Consider the following 19,330-nt stretch of genomic DNA (forward strand, 5'->3'; position numbering starts at 1 on the left):
TGAAAGATTGTGATAACATTGCCACCCTCCCCCCACCTCCACTTGCTGAGGGTGGCAAGAAGGGCAAATGATTGGCCCAACTGTTGCTTGATTACAGAGATCACTGGAATTAGGTCTGGGGTGAGAAAATCCTTGGGCTACTTTTTCAGCTTGCTATCGACTAAGGCCCTTGAAGTAGTCAATTAGTGGCCACTTGAGGGTATTATCTTGCCATCTCCCCAATCATGTGCCTTCTCTGGGGGTGGGGAAGGTGGCTAGTTACTTGACTGGGAAGCCGTGACATCTGTCTGCAGGGTTACTGGGGAAAGATGGGGGTCTCCAAAGTGGGCACGTTTGGCAACAAATGGAGACGTGGATGTTGAGCAAAGGGGTGGTCTCTGAAAGCCAAATCCACCTCCTCTGTCTCTGAACTCCCCTTTCCCCGCAAGAAGAAGAAAATAAGAACTTACCTCCTCACCAAGGGATAGGTCAGCCTCAATTGGCTGATTTTAGGAAATTGCTGGCCTCTGGTTGGTGCCTTGGCTCGCTCTTGTCGAGGGCTGTGATAGGGTGAGTTCCCCTGCATCATCTGCCTGTCAGCTCTCCATGAATCACCAGCTAACACTTGGCCACACACTTCAAAATCGTGTGGGAAACGTCTGCCTCATAGGAAATTTATAACTCAGAAAGAGACCACTTGGTCCTTCCTGTCCACTCTGGATGAGAAAAAGCTCCTCAACCATACCTACCTTCCTACCCTTGGTGCTTAGACCTGTAGATTAAAGTATGTATCCAGGTTATTTTATAAGGCATAGAATAGAAGTAGGCCATTCAGCCCATCAAGTCTGCTCTGGCATTCCACGAGATTGTTACTGACCTGATAACCCTTAACTCCTCTTTTCCCCGTAACCCTTTGGTTTGGTTTCTGATTAAAAGGCTGTCATGGATGCCGTAATCATTTCCAGGTGGTACGTTCAAGGTATCTTACTATCTGGGAGAAAAAGGTTTACGCTTCAACTACCATCCCAGCACCACTCGCTCCATCTTGCTACAAATTACTTTAAATCTATATTCACTGGTTATTCAGCTCTGCCAATGGTCTCTTTCAACCCACTCTATCAAAGGCCTATCAATGTTATGCATCTCAATTAGATCTTTCCTCAGCTTCCTTTATTCCAAAGAGAACAATCCCCACCCAGATTATTCAGCCCTTCCTGTAACAATCAACAGTGGACAATGCACTGTCGTCCTATAGAACATAGAACAATACAGCGCAGAACAGGCCCTTCGGCCCTCGATGTTGCACCGACCTGTGAACTATTCTCAGCTTGTTCCCCTACACTATCCCGTCATCATCCATGTTCTTATCTAAGGATTGTTTAAATCTCCCTAATGTGGCTGAGTTAACTACATTAGCAGGTAGTGCATTCCACGCCCTTACCACTCTCTGCTTAAAGAACCTGCCTCTGACATCTGCCTTAAATTTATCACCCCTCAATTTGTAGTTATGCCCCCTCGTACACACTGACATCATCATGAGGAAAAAGACTCACTGTCTACTCTATCTAATCCTCTGACCATCTTGTATGTCTCCATCAAATCCCCTCTTAGCCTTCTTCTTTCCAATGAGGACAGGTTCAAGTCTCTCAGTCTCTCCTCATAGGACCTTCCCTCCAGACGAGGCAACATCCTGGTAAATCTCCTTTACACCTTTTCAAATGCTTGCACATCCTTCCCAAAATATGGGGACCAGAACTGTACACAATATTCCAAGTGTAAATCCCAACATTTTGCTGATCACAACATTATTTTTTAAAATGCTTTACTCGGTTACCCAATATGGCCAGTTACCCACTTCATCCACCAATATTGGGTTTAGAATAAAAACAAACATCAACCAGATTACTTCCTAAACAACAAAGTTATTGATTTATTGCAAAAAAAGAGACAGGAATTATTCAGACATTATGTAAAACTGATCAACACAGTTTAGAACATGAAAGTACAAATATTTATCCTTTTGAATAAATTAACACCAATTAAAGAGCAAAAAGAAGTTTCTCCGTACGGATTAAGTTTGGCAAGATAACTACTTTGATCAATAATGGTTAGTTCTTAAAAGAAAATAGCATATTGTATGGAAGGTTCAAGATCCTCTTCAGGTTCAGTATGCAACCAGATGGCACTAAACATGGGCGATTGTCAACTGGAAGCTTTGCAGACACAGATCATTCAGGAATCATCAAGAATTCACAAGCTTTTCAGGAGAACAGCTCTCACAGTGGTCTCTCTGAATGGGCTTTAACAGTAAAGGGCAGATGATAAGCTGCTTAGCTTCTATCTCAGCATGCTGTAGCCCAAACAAAGTCCAAAGCAAAGCCACCGTGTCAATGGGCCAACATTTATCCCTCAACCAATGCCAACAAAACAGGATCTGGATTGGTATCACATTGCCAGCTGTGAGAGTTTACTGTGCTCAAGCTGGGTGCTACAATGGTATAGAGGCAAAGTCACTAGGCTAGTCATCTACAATCCAAGGCTAACATTTTAACAGGTGACATAATGTTTGGCACTGCTACCTCACAGTGCCAGGGACCCAGGTTCAATTCCAATCTCAGGTGACTGTCTGCATGGAGTTTACACATTCTCTCTGGGTGCTCCAGTTTCCTCTCACAGTCCAAATATGTGCAGGTTAGGTGGACTGTCCACAGTGTCCAGGAATGTATGGTTACAGGGAAAGGGCCTGGTTGGTTTGCTCTTCGGAGGATTGGTGCGGACTCAGTGGATTGAACGGCCTGCTTCCACAATGTAAGGTACATTTCCTACAACAGGGATAATACATCTGACAACTTTTGAGACACCCAATTGTTGCAAAAGACATCACAGATTTTATTAAAATATGTTAATTTTTTGCAAGTTTTTCTTAGTTGTTTTCAACGTATTCAGAAAATATTATTGAGGTTTCCCTGATTTTATCTGCCAATATCTTTCTCTTGCCTTTCCTTATTCTAATTTCACCTCTGCACAATCTATGCTGTTGGGTCTCTGCAGATGCTCTGTTGTAATAAAAATTATTGTAAAAAGCTATTGCCTCTAATCTACACCAACATTTCTAAAAGGTCCCCCTAACCCCTGCTCAGTCAAACCCGATCCAGTGCTTCCAAATGAGTGCCAAGTCCATTCCTTTAAAATCCACTGTGTGGATCCAATTCGGTATTTCCAATGAGTTCCCCTGTTTTACTTTATCCCAGCCCAGCACCATTCCAGGGGTTCCAGTGAAAGTGTAGGGGGCTCTAATTCACAAACAGGAAGAATTGGAGAAACTCAGCTGGCCTCGCAGCATCTGTGGAGAGAGAGAAGGGTTAATGTTTCGGGTTCAAGTGACCTATGAACGAACCTCTTGTATATTAGAGTTAATCTTTCTCTGCAGCTGTGTAACACTATATTCTGTTCTGTAGTGGTTGTAACGAGGTCAGCTAGGTGGATCTTAGAATGGGCTCCCAAACTGGAGCTGTTAACCTGGTTCAATCAGGGAGCCCTGGCTGACAGATACATACAGGAGTGTCAGAGATTCTGAAAACAACGAACACTGGAGATAGTGTTTGGTCAGACAGCATCTATGGAGAGGGAGCAAGCTAACATTCTGAGTCTAGATGACTCTTCTTCAGAGCTTCTGTTCACTCTGACAGATGGTTCTGATGAAGCTGGATAATTGGTGTCAGGATACAGGCCTGCACAGAGTTACAAAGTCATGAAGGGCATGGATAGGGAAAATAGATCAGGTCTTTTCCCCAGAATGGGGGAGTACAAAACTAAAAGCTGGGGTGGAATGTGGGCAGCATGGTGGCACATAGTGGTTAGCACTGTTGCCTCACAGCGCCAGAGACCTGGCTTCAATTCCCATCTCAGGCAACTGTCCGTGTGGAGTTTGCACATTCTCCCAGCATCCGCGTGGGTTTCCTCCAGGTGCTCCAGTTTCTTCCCACAGTCCAAAAATGTGCAGGTCAGGTGAATTGGCTATGCTCAATGGCCCGTAGTGTTAGGTCAAGGGGTAAATGTAGGGGGATGGGTCTGGGTGGGTAGCTCCTCGGTGGGTCGGTGTGGAACTTGTTGGGCCGAAGGGTCTGTTTCCACAGTGTAAGTAATCTAATCTAAAAGGCATAGGTTTAAAGTGAGAGGGGGAATAATTAAAAAAGGATCTTTGTCATGCATAGTGTGGTGCGTGTATGCAATAAGTTGCCAGTGGAAATGGTGGAGGCTGGTACAATTACAAAATTTAAAAGGCATCTGGGCCAAACGAGACTAGATTAATTTAGGATATCCAGTCAACATGGACGAGTCGGACCAAAGGGTCCATACTCCACATCTCTGTAACTGTATGAACCTGATGTACTCATGTAAGGTATAATTTGTCTGGACAGCATGCAAAACATTACTTTTCACTGTATCTCAGGATAATAATAAAACAAATCAATTCCTCTCCCTATTACTCCAGCGTCCCCTGCATTTCCAGCGTGGGGGGGGGGGGGAAATTCAAATCCATTCCTATCCGTAAAGAGGAAAAGATCTTCTCAAACTCCCTCCGCACCCCTTACCCCAGCTTTGAAATCCAGCCCAGTGTTTCCAATGGAGAGGGTTAATGAAGTGTCCTGAATCCGCCCCCTGCGCACATGTCAGGAGCACCGTCGCCTCCTGTCCTGCAGGGCGGCGGTGTCGCGGGAAGACTGCCCTGCAGCCCCCTTCAGCCAGCCACCCCGCCACTCATATTGGCCCCGCCCAGGCCTAACCCCCCCCATCCCCCATCCGCTTAGGGAGATGACCAGACAAACCGACGACTCCCCACGCCCCCAGCCCACTCGAAACACCACGAAGAAAAGAAAACGAACAATAATTACAAATAAACGAATATTTTTTTTAAAAAAAAACACAACTCACTGGGCTGCTTTCGACGCTTGCGCAGTCCCCAAGGTTGGGGCGGGGATCCCTCCTTGCCAATCATTCCCCACCCCCCCGCCAGTAGCTCGAGACGACGTTACCCCAACTGCGCAGGTGCGCTCTGTCCTGCATTCGCGCCACCCAGCCCCCCAGGAAAGGGAGCGTGCACGCGCGGTTGCCGGCACCGCGCAGACGCCGTCGTCCCCGTCCCCTCCCGCTATGAAGGGACTGCGCACGCGCGATCGCCGGCGCCAACCTCCCCCTCCCCCTCCTTCAAGGAAAGGAACCTCGCAAGCACGCGGCGAGGTGAATGAGGCGGAGAAACCTACCGCCCCTTGCACAAAACGCCGGCGCTCTCGTCGTTGCACTGTAGTTGGGGGGAAGGGAATAGCTAACAACACCGACGAAAGGACGGCGCATGCGCCCTAGACCTCTATTCACCCCCCCAAAACTAAAGGACCCAGAAGCTATGGTGGGCATGCGCCGCGCCTCGCAGCCGGACGCGACCAACCCTCCCCTCTAGGGCGGCGACGTCGCGGGAGGTCGTAGCCGCCTCCTCACCACCCCTTTCACACACACACGAAAAAAAAGACACGCCCCCTCTTCTCGTTGTGACTCCTCCCACCCACCCCCCCCCCCCCCCCACACACCACCACACAACGTGAGCCAACCCCCCTTCTCGACAGGCTTTCTCCGCGACGCGTGCGCAGTGCAGGGGCCGCCGATTCCGTGCGTGTGCGTGTGCGTGTGTGTGGGGGGAGGGAACGCGGCGGCGGCGGCGGCGGGAGGAGGCGGCAGGCGGGAGGGCGAGCGAGCGACAACATGGCCGATGTTGTTCAGGTGAGAGAGACAGAGAGAGACACACACGGACAGACAGACACAGAAAACAAATGTCTCTTTTTATTTTTAGTTTCTCCCCCACACGTACCTCGAGGGGAAAAACCCAAAGAGGGGGGAAAAAAAACTCATCGAAAACACCCCGGGGTATTTTTTATATAAAAAAAATAATAATAAATCCGCCCTTTTTTATTTAAAATTCAAGAAGCTCCTTTTGACCAACTACCCCCCCCCCCGTATCTTCCACCACCCTTTCACCCACAGCCACCACCATTTTATTTAATGCCTTCTTTGCTTTGGAAATGTGTGTGGGTAATGAGGGGGGGGGGGGGTTAAATAAAAATTAAAAAGACAAGTTTTGGAGGAGGAGGGGGGGAGAATCCATCCATCCATCTATCTATCTCTCAGCGACGATTTCGGGCCAGTTTGAGGTGGATGAAGAGGGGGGGGCCCTGGAGTAGACCCGCCATTTTAATTTTTTATATATATATATGTGTGTGCTTTTTTTCTTCAAACAAAATCGTACACTTCTTCCAACCCCCCCCCCCCCCCCCCCCCCCCTCACCTCACCTCACCTCACCTCACCTCACCTCACCTCCGAAGGCAAGGGGTTTGTGGAGACACACACACACACACACACACACACACAGGGTGTGAGAGAGAGAGAGAGAGAGAGAGGAGGGTTCTGGTTTTAAAATGGGAGGGCAGTGGGAGAAAGGGAGGGGAAGGATTTCCTCAAACACCCCCCCCCCCCATCTCTCCCCCCCCCCCCCCCCCATCTCCCCCACCCCATCCCCCCCAAACTCCACTCTGGTTAGGTCATACCTGATAAGAAGTGGTTAAAAGGACCTTGGAGAGGAGTACAAGCCCCCAGCTGTTCCCCCCCCCCCCCCCCCCCTCGCCCTCCCTTCTCTTTCCCCCCCGTCTCTCGCCCTCCCTTCTCTTTCCCCCCCGTCTCTCGCCCTCCCTTCTCTTTCCCCCCCGTCTCTCGCCCTCCCTCCCTCCCCCGTCTCTCGCCCTCCCTCCCTCCCCCGTCTCTCGCCCTCCCTCCCTCCCCCGTCTCTCGCCCTCCCTCCCTCCCCCGTCTCTCGCCCTCCCTCCCTCCCCCGTCTCTCGCCCTCCCTCCCTCCCCCGTCTCTCGCCCTCCCTCCCTCCCCCGTCTCTCGCCCTCCCTCCCTCCCCCGTCTCTCGCCCTCCCTCCCTCCCCCGTCTCTCGCCCTCCCTCCCTCCCCCGTCTCTCGCCCTCCCTCCCTCCCCCGTCTCTCGCCCTCCCTCCCTCCCCCGTCTCTCGCCCTCCCTCCCTCCCCCGTCTCTCGCCCTCCCTCCCTCCCCCGTCTCTCGCCCTCCCTCCCTCCCTCCCCCGTCTCTCGCCCTTCCTCCCTCCCCCGTCTCTCGCCCTTCCTCCCTCCCCCGTCTCTCGCCCTTCCTCCCTCCCCCGTCTCTCGCCCTTCCTCCCTCCCCCGTCTCTCGCCCTTCCTCCCTCCCCCGTCTCTCGCCCTTCCTCCCTCCCCCGTCTCTCGCCCTCCCTCCTTCCCCCCCCGTCTCTCGCCCTCCCTCCTTCCCCCCCGTCTCTCGCCCTCCCTCCTTCCCCCCCCGTCTCTCGCCCTCCCTCCTTCCCCCCCCGTCTCTCGCCCTCCCTCCTTCCCCCCCCGTCTCTCGCCCTCCCTCCTTCCCCCCCCGTCTCTCGCCCTCCCTCCTTCCCCCCCCGTCTCTCGCCCTCCCTCCTTCCCCCCCCGTCTCTCGCCCTCCCTCCTTCCCCCCCCCGTCTCTCGCCCTCCCTCCTCCCCCCCCCCCCGTCTCTCGCCCTCCCTCCTTCCCCCCCCCCCGTCTCTCGCCCTCCCTCCTTCCCCCCCCCGTCTCTCGCCCTCCCTCCTTCCCCCCCCGTCTCTCGCCCTCCCTCCTTCCCCCCCCCCCCGTCTCTCGCCCTCCCTCCTTCCCCCCCCGTCTCTCGCCCTCCCTCCTTCCCCCCCCGTCTCTCGCCCTCCCTCCTTCCCCCCCCGTCTCTCGCCCTCCCTCCTTCCCCCCCCGTCTCTCGCCCTCCCTCCTTCCCCCCCCGTCTCTCGCCCTCCCTCCTTCCCCCCCCGTCTCTCGCCCTCCCTCCTTCCCCCCCCGTCTCTCGCCCTCCCTCCTTCCCCCCCCGTCTCTCGCCCTCCCTCCTTCCCCCCCCCGTCTCTCGCCCTCCCTCCTTCCCCCCCCCCGTCTCTCGCCCTCCCTCCTTCCCCCCCCCCGTCTCTCGCCCTCCCTCCTTCCCCCCCCGTCTCTCGCCCTCCCTCCTTCCCCCCCGTCTCTCGCCCTCCCTTCCCCCCCCGTCTCTCGCCCTCCTTTCCCCCCCGTCTCTCGCCCTCCTTTCCCCCCCCGTCTCTCGCCCTCCTTTCCCCCCCCCGTCTCTCGCCCTCCTTTCCCCCCCCCGTCTCTCGCCCTCCTTTCCCCCCCCCGTCTCTCGCCCTCCTTTCCCCCCCCCGTCTCTCGCCCTCCTTTCCCCCCCCCGTCTCTCGCCCTCCTTTCCCCCCCCGTCTCTCGCCCTCCTTTCCCCCCCCGTCTCTCGCCCTCCTTTCCCCCCCCGTCTCTCGCCCTCCTTTCCCCCCCCCCGTCTCTCGCCCTCCTTCCCCCCCCCGTCTCTCGCCCTCCTTTCCCCCCCCCGTCTCTCGCCCTCCTTTCCCCCCCCCCGTCTCTCGCCCTCCTTTCCCCCCCCCGTCTCTCGCCCTCCTTTCCCCCCCCCGTCTCTCGCCCTCCTTTCCCCCCCCCGTCTCTCGCCCTCCTTCCCCCCCGTCTCTCACCCTCCCTCCCCCCGTCTCTCGCCCCCCCCCCCACTGTCGTTCGCCGCCCTCCCCCGCTGTCGTTCATCCCCCCCTCCCCCGCTGTCGTTCGCCCCCCCCTCCCCCGCTGTCGTTCGCCCCCCCTCCCCCGCTGTCGTTCGCCCCCCCCCACTGTTGTTGTCCCGCCCCCCCCCCCACTGTTGTTGTCCCGCCCCCCCCCCCCCAACCGTCGTTCGCCCCCCTCTCCCCTGCTGTTGTTCGTCCGCCCCCCCTTTCCTCCCCTCGGTTTACCCCTCTCTCCCTCCCCCACCCCCTCCCATTCGCCCCTCTCTCTCTTCCCCCACCCCCTCCCATTCGCCCCTCTCTCTCACCTTCCTTTTAGCACCACCTCTTCAGAAAGCAACACTTTTTTCAGGAAATGTGCAAGTGTTTTGTCAGTTGTGATTCTACTTTTTACTGTTTTAAGAAATGAGTAGCAAAGGTGGAAACAGACTTGGAATGATTATCTGTACAGTAAAGGCAAAGGAACTCCGGAGAGTTAAGTCGCAAGCTGTCATCTTTTACCCTGTACCTTCTCTTCCCCACACCCCCACAATTTGGTTTTTAAAAATATCCATCTATGCTGATGGAGGAAGCTGGATGAAATTCTGGTTTGATGGGGGAAAAGATTTTACATGTTTGTATATCTATGAGAAATATATTAAATATTTTTAAGAAGTGAAGGACCTTGTCGTCACAAGGTGGCCTCTTTCTTTTAACCCCTGTTCCCCCTTCAGGAAATGTCTGTCCTTCTAATCATCCATTATTTGCGTTCTCCCTGATGTTTATATTTCGACAAGATTTATTTAAAACTGTGTATATAGTTCTGTAAATAGAGAGAGTACATTGGATTCCCTTGTATTCTCTCTCCCTCTTTTGGGAAACCTGTTTCTCTCCCCACCCCCCACCCCCACCCCCACCCCCACGAATCTTATGTTTCTATATTTATTTGTAAGTGGAAGGGGGTGGGGGCAAAAGAGAGAGAGAGAGAGAGAGAAGCCTGAGGCCCTGTGCAGGGACTGACTAAGCACCAATAGCTGACACACAGCCTTCTCTTCCTCCACACTGCTTGCTCGCTGGAGCAGACTCATCGCTTTCCCTCAAATCCCATTTTTATATCTGGGCAAGAAAAGGACTGAATCTAATTCTGCGGTGTTGTCTTTTTGTGTTTGTATAGATTTAAAAAAAATATAATTGTACATTCATCCAAATGGCGCAAGACAGACCAGGCTTCCAGGAGGTAAAAAAAAATTGCATATGATAAAAGGGGAGAACGTAAGGCCATGCTGTGAGGGCAAATGGTTTCTTTTTTAAGATGATTTTGCTTTCTCTTAACCTGAGGCTTTTTCTCTTATTTTGGTATGTGTAACATTCCAATATTGAGAGAAATTGGCTGCTTATAGGGAACGATAGTCTGTGTTTAGCTTTTGTGCTTTATTTTAGAAAATTACTGGCTTGCATGTGGGAGAGTTTCATTTTGCTTGTGTTTGTTCTGGAAGGTGTACTTTTCCCCTGCTCTAAGCTGACTGACTGCGTAAATGTGTCTGAAAAGTTAAAGCATTTTTTTAAAAGGAAAGATTTTGACTTAGCATTGTATATTTGTGATTTTGAGGTCAAAACAGTGCCACTTAAGTACGTTCGTAATGGTGCGGCGTTAGAGTTAAAATTTTCATTTTGAAGTTCTCTTTCCATGTGAGATTTTAAAAATTACACCCGTGCTTCGTAGGTTATGGCACAAGTTCATTCCTGTTCGTTATAATTCAAAATTAGTTGCACAAGATTTGAGTTTTGGGGAATCTGAAGACTAAGTTGAATTTTTTTGGATTGTAAACGGATTTGGCTTTACTTCCTCTTAATTACACGTGGTTTTGAGTTGCAGGCATCAAGCTTGAAATGACTGTGGAGTTGAGCAGTTTTGTTGAATGATTTTTGAAATGTATTGTGCCCACAAGTGAGGCTGTCTGGCAGGGCACTTTTTAAAACAACACTCGCCCCGTTTTAAGGAGCACGTTTTTCTTCTGGATCGTGTCTGTAGATTCATGTGTGTTCATCACAGAAACTGGATAGTGGTATATTCAGTCCTGTGATCTTTTTAAATGTCAACCTTCCCTATACCATTATTTGAAAGATGGAATAGGCTGCAGGCCGACGGTCTAACCATAAATCTAGTTAGCCTTTGGGTTAGTGGAGTGGAGTGTGTGGAAGAAGAGAGTGAATGTAGAGATTGTCTTCACACGTGCATTTCTGTGCTTTTGTTATCTCCAGGCTCAACTGTTCAAATGTTCTCCGGCCTTGCCTCCCCGCTCCTTGCTCCCTCTGTAAGTTTGAGCTCATCCAGGTTTTTAGCTGCTTCCATCTCAGCTCTCTCTGAGCTCTGCTCATCTGTCGATGACAACAACAACCCCCCCAATACGCAGCTGACCTGTTAACCCTTAGTCTGGCAGTGCCTTGTTATTTTTAATATGTTCCTGTTCTGTGGTGCACACCTCCCAATCTCTGTAAACATCTACAATCCTTGGAGGTCTCTGTGCTCCTTGGTGTCCACAATCTTGTACATACCTGATTCCTTTTCATTGTCCCATTTGCTTTGGGGCCTATGCTCTGAAATTCTCTCCTCCTCTGACTCCTTATAACCTGCCTCTTTGGCCAAACCTTTGGTCTGCTGTCTCTCAACCCCGCGGCTCTGAATCAAATCTTGTCAGGTGATACACTGGGGGCATTAAATGTTGCTAGCTAAATGCAAGTTTTTGTCACAGTTGTGCAGTTACTACCACTTGCAGTCAGAGTGTAGCCTTGCCTGTATTTAGCTCCCACCAAAGTGCTCAGTGCTGATGGGATCCTTGTATGCATCATCTCAATAATCCAGTGATTCTGTCCAAGTGTCATTTAGTTGACGCTGATAGTTGGGCTTAGTCTGGAGGGTCAGTTGCACTTCTTGAGAGTTGCTTTGGAGAATGCCCATGGAGCTTTGCTTGTACCCATCCTTGCTGAGAAGCAGCAGCGTGTCCCTGCATCCACTTGTAACCACTTTCAAAAGGTTTTGAGTGGCAGGCTTGTGACTTTCATTCAGAGAATGGCGACAGAATGGGATGCTGCAGTGAGCACAATTATTGACCTGACACTGATGCACTGATCTAGATGGTGATTGTTATGGTAACTTTACGTGACCTCCAAATGCGAAATTTCATTCTAGAATTTTCTTGCCATAGTTTGCTGTGCAAGAAATTTCAGAAGCAAGGATGTCGGTTTGGTATATTCTCTCTCCACCCCATAACCTTGTGTGTTTTTTCTTTGCTGAGAAAGCATTTCTTTTTGAAAACATTGAGATTTGCTCCTGGGTTTTTTTTCTGCTTTCAACGCCATGTGCTGGCCAACAGCATAGAGGTTGGTGGTCAATGAGCTAGGGTGAAGCCCCTGAAGCTTCCTTGATTATCATCCAGTTAGCTTGTCCCACACATTGCTAATGTTGAATTTTGTACCTCTGAAGGAAACCCATTCTGTCCTAGTGTGTGTGCTAACGCTTTGCAAGAACTGTCGAATTGGTCCCGCTGCCTTATTCTTAACCCCTGCCCTGTCATATTAAAAAAGTTCTCCTGAAAGCTGCTGCTGTAATTGTTTCCTTATTTCCTCAGTCAGTCTCTGATCCCCTACAATCCAAAATACCTTTTTGTAACACTGTTAACTTTGAACACCTTTGTTAAATCTCCTCTTTTACCCCCTTGTTCCAAGGAGGACATTTTTAGCTCATCCACTCTCTGCATAAGTGAAATTCATCATCCTTGGTGGGGTCATAGTATCTTCAAGTTGAGATGCAAGAGAGCAAAAATGACTTGCGTTTATATAGTTCTACAAGGCAGCTTAAAATGCTTTCCAGCCAATAAGGTGCTTTTTTTTGAAATGCAGACTCTAAAGTTGGCAGTGCAGCCACTGCTTTGGAATCAGCAAATTTCTTGACTCAAAAATCAGGTAATGACCAAGTGTGGGTTTTTTTTCTGTGATGTAGATTGAGGGGTACCTATTGGCTAGGTCATTGGGGAAGGTATGCCTGCTCCTAGTCAAAATAGTGACTGGGATTTTCCAAGACTGCCTGAGCAGCCAAAGGAGCCTCCGTTTAAAATCTGGTCTGAGTGTTCTGGTACTGCTGAACTCCCGCAGAACTGCACTAGAAAGTAAGTCTTTTGTGTTTAAGTCTTGGGGTTGGACTTGAAGCCAGGACTTGGTGGTTAAGGGTAACATACTGACTCCAGGCCTCTAGCTAAAATGTGTTACCCAGTATTAGGCATGACATTTTGGTACCTATGCAAGGACGGGTGTTAGGTGCAAGTAGAAGGCAGTTGGCCTCTTGACCCTTCTCTGCCATTTACCTGGATCATAGAATAGAATTCCCAGTGTGGAAACAGGCCATTTGGCCCAACAAGCCCACAGTGACCCTCTGAAGAGTATCCCACGTAGACCCATTCCCCTTCGCCCATTACTCTCTATGGTTCCTATGACCAATGCAACTAACCTATATGCGCCTAAACACTGGGCAATTTAGCATGACCAATTCACCTAACTGTACATCATTGGACTGTGGAGGGGAAACTGGAGCACCCGGAGGAAACCCATGCAGACATGAGAATGTGCAGACTCCACATGGGCAGTCGCCTGAGGCTGGACTCTAACCTGGGTCCCTGCTGCTGTAAGGCAGCAGTGCTAACCACTGAGCCAGCCCGCTGCCCATGACTAGTCTTCCACCCCGTGGCCATTCTATGTTTCTTAATATCTTCACTATCTGGAAATCTGTTGACCTCTGTCTTTAGACTAGATTACTTACAGATTACTTAGTGTGGAAAGAGGCCCTTTGGCCCAACAAGTCCACACCAACCCTCCAAAGAGCAACCCACCCAGACCCATTCCCCTACATTTCCTCCTTCACCTAACACTGTGGGCAATTTAGCATGGCCACTTCACCTAATCTGCACATCTTTGGACTGTGGGAGGAAATTGGAGCACCCGGAGGAAACCCACGCAGACATGGGGACAATGTGCAAACTCCACACAGACAATTGCCCGAGGGTGAGATTAAACCCGGGTTCCTGGCGCTGTGAGGCAGCACTGCTAACCACTGAGCCGTCTTGAACATACTCAGTGACTGAATCTCTGGGGTAAACATTCTTTTTGAAGCTACCTTGTTGAGCTCTTTATGAACTTTAAATGCTTCAATTAGATCATCTCTCATTCTTCGAAACTTGAGAAATTGCAGGCCCAGCCTCCTCCTCCAATCACTTGTAGGATAAAAGTTTTAGGAGAAAGTGAGGACAACAGATGCTGACGTCAGAGTTGAGAGTGGGGTGCTGGAAAAGCACAGCAGGTTAGGCAGCATTCGAGAAGCAGGAGAATCGACGTTTTGGGCGAGAGTCCTTCAGTAGTTACTGGTTGTCCTGTTCAGATCCAAATTATGTTGGTTAGAATGTAGTGCGGTGTCCATGTGGCGTCAGTTGGTTGTGTAGGCAGGCACTGAGGAAGGAGATGTAGCTGTGGTAGCGAGTCTGCTTCAGGGTGTGGCTGAAGAGCTTCAGGGCAGAGGAGGTGACCTGAGGGGTGCAGTGAGAGCGAGAGAGAGACTCCCTGAGATCCTTGTAGAGAGAGGAGAGAAAGTCTTAGCGGAATCTCCTGGCTGCTTGTGTAGTTGTTTTGTCACATCAGGTACATTGAGTTGTATAGATGGTTTGCTTGGTGAAGGCAGTCTTTAATGTAGAGCTAGGAGACGCCCTGAGTGGCAGAAGTGGGTGATAGGTTGTGATGTGTCCTGACTAGGGAAGGAACAGATTCACCAGGATAACCTCGCCAATCTGGGCAGCTTCTGGGAAGGGCCTGGCCTTTGAGAGAATTGGTTTTGAGTTTAGAAATGAGTGATCCATGAAAATGAGTCATTCGTGGCCAGCTCACGAAACTGTTCCCCAGTATGAGTCAGAGGTGGGAAAGTTTAAAAATGTATTTTACGTGACAAAGTTAATCCACTTACATGATTTTGTAAAACATGGTCTAGTGTATGTCACTGAGGTTGTACCATTTACCTTTAAGTGTTTCAGCTCTTTGCTACCCTACTTGAATGGATCAAGTGTTACATGTTTGATTAGATTAGATTAGATTACTTACAGTGTGGAAACAGGCATTTCGGCCCAACAAGTCCACACCGCCCCGCCGAAACGTACCCACCCATACCCCTACATCGACATCGACCCCTTACCTAACACTACAGGCAATTTAGCATGGCCAGTTCACCTGACCTGCACAGGTTTGGACTGTGGGAGGAAACCGGAGCACCCGGAGGAAACCCACGCAGACACGGGGAGAACGTGCAAACTCCACACAGTCAGTCACCTGAGGCGGGAATTGAACCCGGGTCTCCGGCGCTGTGAGGCAGCAGTGCTAACCACTGTGCCACCGTGCCACCCAACTGTTATACTGTTGATACTGTTATTGACTTGCTCTGCTCTGAAAGCTTTCCCACTTGCTGAAATCTTTGTAAAGTCTGCCCATTTCATGTGGTTCACTAACTCTGTGGAGCACATAGAGGTTTGTATGGAGATTAATTTCCTGATTCCTTGTTGCCTGTCCACCACCTACAGGACATGAGAGTGATGAAATGCACTTGGCATGCCTACATAGGTTGCACCTCTGACAGCACTTGACGCTCAACATGACCAAGGATAAAGCAGCCCTGCTTGATCAGCAATCCATCCATCAGTAAAATCATTTGATCGTTCCGCCTGCCATTGTACTGTGGGAGAAGCGTTTGCCACTTACAGGGTGTACAGCAGCAACTCACTGAGGACCCTTTATAGCACCTTCCAAACCCATCACCTCTTCTCCCTAGAAGGACAAAGGCAGCAGATGTATGGGTACAACTACTGCCTGCAAGTTGCCCTCCAAGTTGCACATCATCTTGACTTGGAATACCATCACCTAGTCCTTGTGTTGTCCAGTCAGAATCCTAGAACTCCCTCTTAATGGCACTGCAAGAATGCACCTCGACATGTACTGCGGCAGCTCAAGGCAGAGACTCTGCACCGTTTTTCAAGGAGAAGTAAATGCTAGCCTTGATTCCATCGAAGCAAAATGTGTTTGTATAAAACATCTGAAATTGCTGGGGGTGCTTGATTGCCTTTTTGCCAAATTGTATACCACTGTGGTATGGTGCAGAGGATTCTGGAATAAGGTGGGTGAACTTGCAGCATGGGTTGGTACCTGGGATTCCGATGTGGCCATTTCCAAGACATGAGTAGAGCAGGGGCAGAAATGGTCGTTGCAGGTTCTGAGATTTAGATGTTTCAGTGAGAACAGAGAAGATGGTAAAAGGTGGGCGTGTGGCATTGTTAGTCAAGGACAGTATTATGGCTGCAGAAAGGATGTTTAAAGACTACTGAAGTAGAGAATGGGCTGAGATTAGAAACAGGAAAAGAGAGGTCACCCTGTTGGGAGTTTTCTATAAGCCTCCGAATAGTTCCAGATCTGTAGATGAAAGGATAGCAAAGATGATTCTCAACAGGAATGAGTGTGACAGGGTAGTTATTATGGGGTCTTTAACTTTCCAAATATTGACTGGGAATACGATAGTTTAAGTACTTTAGATGGGTCAGTTTTTGTCCAGTGTGTGCAGAAGGGTTTCCTGACACACTATGTAGACTGGCCAACAAGGGTTTGTTGTGAGTTTGGTTGTGAGTAAAGTGTTGGAAAAGGTTTTAAGAGAGAGGATTTATCATCTTGAAAGGAATATGTTGATTAGGGATAGTCAAGACTTTTGTGAAGGGTAGGTAGTGTCTCTCAGACCTTGTTGTGTTCTTTGAGAAGGTGACCAAACAGGTGGATGAGGGTAAAGCAGTTGATGTGGTGTAAATGGATTTCAGTTTGATAAGGTTCCTCGTGGTAGGCTACTGCACAAAATATGGAGGCATGGGATTCAGGGCAGTTGGCGGTTTGGATCAGAAATTGGTTAGCTGAAATATGACACATGGTGGTAGTTGATGGGAAATGTTCTTCCTGGTGTTCAGTTACTATGTATTGCATGGATCTGATTTGGGTCCACTGTTGTGTGATATTTTTATAAATGACCTGGATGAAGGTGGAGAAGGATGTGTTAGTAAATTTCTGGATGACGCTAAGGTTGGCACAGTTGTGGATAGTGCCGAAGGATGATGTTACAGAGGGACCTAAATCAGTTGCAGAGCTGGCCTGAGAGGTGGCAAACAGAGTTTAATATGGGGAAGTGTCAGGCGATTCACTTTGGAAGGAGTAACCGGAATGCGAAGTACTGGGTGAATGGTAAGATTCTTGGTGGTGTAGATGAGCAGAGGGATCTCTGTGTCCATGTGCATAGATCCCTGAAAGTTGCCACTCTGGTTGATGGGGCTGTTAAGAAGGTATACGTTGTGTTAACCTTTATTAGTAGAGGGATCGAGTTTCGGAACCATGAGGTCATACTGAAATTGTGCAAACTCTTGTGTGGCTGCACTTGGAGTTACAGTACAGTTATGTACAGTTCTTGTCTCTGCATTATAGGAAAGATGTGGAAGCATTGGAATAGGGTTCAGAGGAGATTTACTAGGATGTTGCCTGGTATGGAAGAAAGGTTAGAACATAGAACATAGAACATAGAACAATACAGCACAGAACAGGCCCTTCGGCCCACGATGTTGTGCCGAACTTCTATCCTAGATTAAGCACCCATCCATGTACCTATCCAAATGCCGCTTAAAGGTCGCCAATGAATCTGACTCTACCACTCCCACGGGCAGCGCATTCCATGCCCCCACCACTCTCTGGGTGAAGAACCCACCCCTGACATCTCCCCTATACCTTCCACCCTTCACCTTAAATTTATGTCCCCTTGTAACACTCTGTTGTACCCGGGGAAAAAGTTTCTGACTGTCTACTCTATCTATTCCTCTGATCATCTTATAAACCTCTATCAAGTCACCCCTCATCCTTCGCCGTTCCAACGAGAAAAGGCCGAGAACTCTCAACCTATCCTCGTATGACCTACTCTCCATTCCAGGCAACATCCTGGTAAATCTTCTCTGCACCCTCTCCAAAGCTTCCACATCTTTCCTAAAGTGAGGCGACCAGAACTGCACACAGTACTCCAAATGTGGCCTAACCAAAGTCCTGTACAGCTGCAACATCACCTCACGACTCTTGAATTCAATCCCTCTGCTAATGAACGAAGGTTGATGGACTTGAGGCTGTTTTTGTTAGAGAGCAGGAGGTCGAGAGGTGATTTAATTGAGACCTATAAGCAGTGGGTTAGATAGAGTGGACAGTGAGAGCATTTTTCCGAGGATGGCAATGGCTAGCACGAGGGGGCATTGCTTCACTTTGGGTGATAGATATGGAGCAGAGGCAGTTTCTTTACTCAATAGTAGGAATGTGGAACGCACTGCCTGCAACAGTTGTCGCTCCAACTTGACAGGCATTTAAATGGTCATTGGATAGGCATATGGACAAGAATGGAATAGTGTAGGTTAGATGGGCTTCGTATTGGTTTCATGGGGTGGCGCAACATCGAGGGCCTAAAGATCTACACTGCGCTGTAATGTTCTACGTTCCCTCTTGTTTCTGGTTCCCTGTCAGGTTCTCTCCTTATACATCAAACCATGAATATACACTAACTCAAACAATGTAAAATGGATCTTGCTTTTTCCCATTGTCTCTAATACAATTCATGCCTAATCTTCTCTGCTGAGGTGTTCGAGCAATTGAGTAAGATGGCTGCTCACATGTGAACACAGGAGTTAGCTTCCTCCTGATCTAGGGCTGACAGCTTGATGTTGAAATCATCATTTGTGGCAGTTGTAGTCCATGGACGTGACTGCATGTTATGTGTTGTCTGTGGGGATTGTTCCCTGCGTCAATTATGTTGCAGGAGCAGACAGTGGCTACTTCACCCCTTGAGCCTGTTCTGTATTGTTAGATTGTGGTTTGAACAACATTGCATCTGACAAGTCTGTTGATCCGTGCAGTGAAAAATTCACTGCTCTTTATGTTGTGGTCAGCCAATGGATGGGTCAGGTGTAGGCCTGGCTGGGTGGTATGACTACAGTATTTGGCCATTTGGCTCCCCAAAGCCATTCTTGGATTTTGATGGTGAGCCTGACCACCTTTTGTGATTTACTTTTCTTGTGGTAAAGTTGTGCTCTAATTTCTCCTTCCTTAATTCATTAAAACCAGCAGTCAATCTTGTCCTTTGTAAGACAGGACTTTCCAAAGTTGGGGGTCAGGACCCAAAGTGTGGACACGAGTTCTGAGGCAGCAACGGTGACTGTGGCACTTTGACCAGGTTACAATGTCTGACAGGTTCCCTGTTCTCCATGTAATCTAGACTGCAGCTATTTGGAGAATGCAGGATAAAAACTAGAATAGTATGATGAGAAACAGAACACGCCATGAAATGATAATTTCTGTCTCTCTGAAGCCCAACTTCTTGTCAGGTGGGTGTACATGTGACTTGCTGAATTCTACCAGTTGGAGGCTGGCACTGTAGCACCGACTGGGCATGCTCCCGATTCGCTGGATATCTGTTTTGGACATCACCCAGTTTGGACTGAGAATGGGTGAAGTCAGTTTGTAACTGAAAGAGGAACCGGTGTCCACTTGCCTTTTCTAACCTTGTGATATCCCCGTGAACCAGTGAGGTTTTTTTTATTGAAGTGGGAGGGGTCTCTTGCACTGTGGCTGTCATGTTGTGAACTGCAAGGTTCTATAAGCAGCAACATGCCGATGACTAGGTATTTGGTCTTAGT

General features: G+C 49.4%; 1 protein-coding gene and 1 long non-coding RNA gene across 12 annotated transcripts in view; one reads left to right on the forward strand and one right to left on the reverse strand.

Annotated features, from left to right (window-relative positions):
- Positions 1-1,881: 1,881 nt before the first annotated feature.
- Positions 1,882-5,237, reverse strand: LOC140470102 (uncharacterized). Its single transcript, XR_011956367.1, has 2 exons — positions 4,915-5,237; positions 1,882-3,322 (listed from the first exon to the last, which is right to left on the reverse strand). It is a non-coding gene; the product is annotated as an uncharacterized lncRNA (long non-coding RNA).
- Positions 5,238-5,681: 444 nt separating this feature from the next.
- huwe1 (HECT, UBA and WWE domain containing E3 ubiquitin protein ligase 1) overlaps positions 5,682-19,330 on the forward strand; it is a 205,966-nt gene continuing 192,317 nt past the window's right edge. For 10 of the 11 annotated variants that reach the window (XM_072566522.1, XM_072566526.1, XM_072566525.1 and 7 more), the window contains exon 1: positions 5,682-5,754. The gene's annotated coding sequence lies outside the window, so the exon portion shown is untranslated. Of the gene's footprint in view, positions 5,755-9,726; positions 9,787-19,330 lie in introns of those variants that run through there. The other variant, XM_072566523.1, reaches the window with a different exon arrangement.

Source organism: Chiloscyllium punctatum, chromosome 50, assembly GCF_047496795.1.
Source record: "Chiloscyllium punctatum isolate Juve2018m chromosome 50, sChiPun1.3, whole genome shotgun sequence".
Lineage (NCBI taxonomy): Eukaryota > Metazoa > Chordata > Chondrichthyes > Orectolobiformes > Hemiscylliidae > Chiloscyllium > Chiloscyllium punctatum.